This window comes from Notothenia coriiceps, unplaced genomic scaffold (assembly GCF_000735185.1).
Source record: "Notothenia coriiceps isolate Sejong01 unplaced genomic scaffold, NC01 NC01_scaffold00008808, whole genome shotgun sequence".
Classification (NCBI taxonomy): Eukaryota; Metazoa; Chordata; class Actinopteri; order Perciformes; family Nototheniidae; genus Notothenia; species Notothenia coriiceps.
Genome location: NW_011341509.1, coordinates 5,964 through 8,420, shown reverse-complemented (window position 1 = coordinate 8,420; position 2,457 = coordinate 5,964).

Below are 2,457 nucleotides of genomic sequence, written 5' to 3'. Positions count from 1 at the left end.
GGACTGAAGTTGATTGAAAAGATTGAACCCCAAAAAGTTTTAAAAAATATTAATCTGTTGTCATTTTAGAGCAGTTTTTGGAAGTGGACATTTTTGTCCCGAATGACTAATGTGTAACTTTTTTGTACAATCTGATTTTGTGCAAAAACTAATAATGCAAAAAAATCTATTTTGTTGCTAATCTTTGACATATCGAAGACTGTGATAAAAAAAAAAGAGCCAGTCCCCAGATATTTATTTTTGGAAAATAACTAATTTTCTCTGTTTTCATCATGAAAAACCCCAGCGGTTTCATGTATTCAAAATGGCATTTAAAGGGTTAAAATCCTTTAAAATTATTACATCTTTGGTATTTTCTATTAGGGCGGAAGTTGCTTTAAAGATTGAACCCAAAAAAGTAGTGAAAAAAACCTTTTAATATAATGTTTTTATCAAAGTATTTTGCAGTGGACATTTTTGTCTCGAGTGACTAATTTGCGTAGTCCAATCGAATGATACCGGAGGGTTAACTATATTTATTTGTTGTTCTTTTCTTTTCACTATCTCTGTAAAGCGACTTTGAGCACCTGTAAAAGCGCTTATTATCATTATTTATATTATAATCAGGATACAAAAAAAGGTGACTGTAATCCCTTAGAGTTACATAAAAAAAAGAAAAGATTATATTAATAGCAGGATTATAATGTTACCATACATTTTATTATAAAGATCGATACATTTTAGGTGGACGTATAATTCTCTCTTTGGTTTTCATCAAGGCTACTTTCATTATTTCTTATTTTAAATATCTGTATTGTATGAAGTAGTTGGACACCTGATTTTATAAACCAAAGTGATAAGTGATGCAATAAGTGAGGGCAGGTTAGGGGATGTTTTCTGTTAATTAAATATATACGCATGCACTCTAAATCTGTGTATCAACATCATTTATGATTTTCTCCAACAGCATCATATTTTGTTTAATTTCAACAGATCCTGAACATTTCTGTTGAGTCTGTTACTAATGTTTACACTCATCGTAACCAGGAGAAGAGATAATACAGAATGATGGGCTTTGATTCAATACTGCCTATAAAAAGGTCTGCTAAATGATTTAAAATTCAGTGAAAAGTGAAACCAGACGGAGTATCAGAAGCTGTTTAGTCTGGGCTTTTGTTTTATGGTTATTGACGATAATAGAAAGGAATGTGTGCAGTGCAGTGAGACTAATATGCAATCCTTCTGAATCGGGAGTGTGGCTTAGTGCAAACTGCTGCATGTGAATTATTTATGGATGCTGGATTTCCACCAGTGTTATAAAACGCAGAATAAAAAAACAACCTTTCTTTAAATACGACAAAGCAGCTTGGATTTGATTGGAGAATTTTCCAGTCAACTGCATGTGTACCAAGAATAGCTCTGCTTCATAATAGATGAGACATGTTGGCCCTGGTGACACAGTTTAATATGTCAAGGACCTCATCACACACACACACACACACACACACACACACACACACACACACACACACACACACACACACACACACACACACACACACACACACACACACACACACACACACACACACACACACACACACACACAGACAATCCTCTTGCGCAAACCGTGATCATGTCACACCACTCACCAACCAATATTCACACACACGGCTGAATAGAGTGCCACGGTTAAAATTTACGACCCCATGCATCTTAAACCTGTATGTTTATTGCCTGAAATGGCAGGATGAAATCAAATTCATTACAAGGCCCTACATCATCCGGAGCCGCCTGCCAAGGGCTTTCTGCTCGCGCTGCAGTCGACTCAGCTTCCCATGGAGGTAACAGGAAGTGTGTGTGTGTGTGTGTGTGTTTGCTTAGCATGTTAATTTTCAGGCCTCCATGTAATACGAGTGTCAGACGAGGGCTGTTAGCAGGGATTCATATATATATTTTCAGCTTGGGACCCAGAGAAATGCAGTTTCTCTCTGTGGTACCCGGGCTCATTAAAACATATTGCTTTTCCTGCCTGTTTCCCATTTGTGGATGTAGACCCCGAGCGGCAGCCAGGCAACCCGTTTTTGATACCGAATGTGCAGCACATTATGAGATGCAGTAGAGTTTGGGATTAAATTCGCTGCGTTATCTTTTTCTTACACGATGCAGGCTCCGTCTCGCCTGTGATGAGGAGCTCCCGCTACAAGATGGCCAAGAGAGAAACATCTGAGTGTATCGAGCGCCCGCTTTCTCTTCCTCCATCCCTCCCCGTCTCAGTCCATATCATCCCTCATTCAATGCTTTCCCCTCCCCTCTTTCAAACCTGCACCTCCTCCTCTCACATTTTGGGATTACGGTTGTTGACATATTTACACAAAAAAACTTGTCCTCCATCTTTCTTTGCTCCATCTCGCCATCCTTTCCCATCTTTCTCCTTCTTACACCTTTTTCTTCTACTCAAACTGTCGTCCTTCCTCT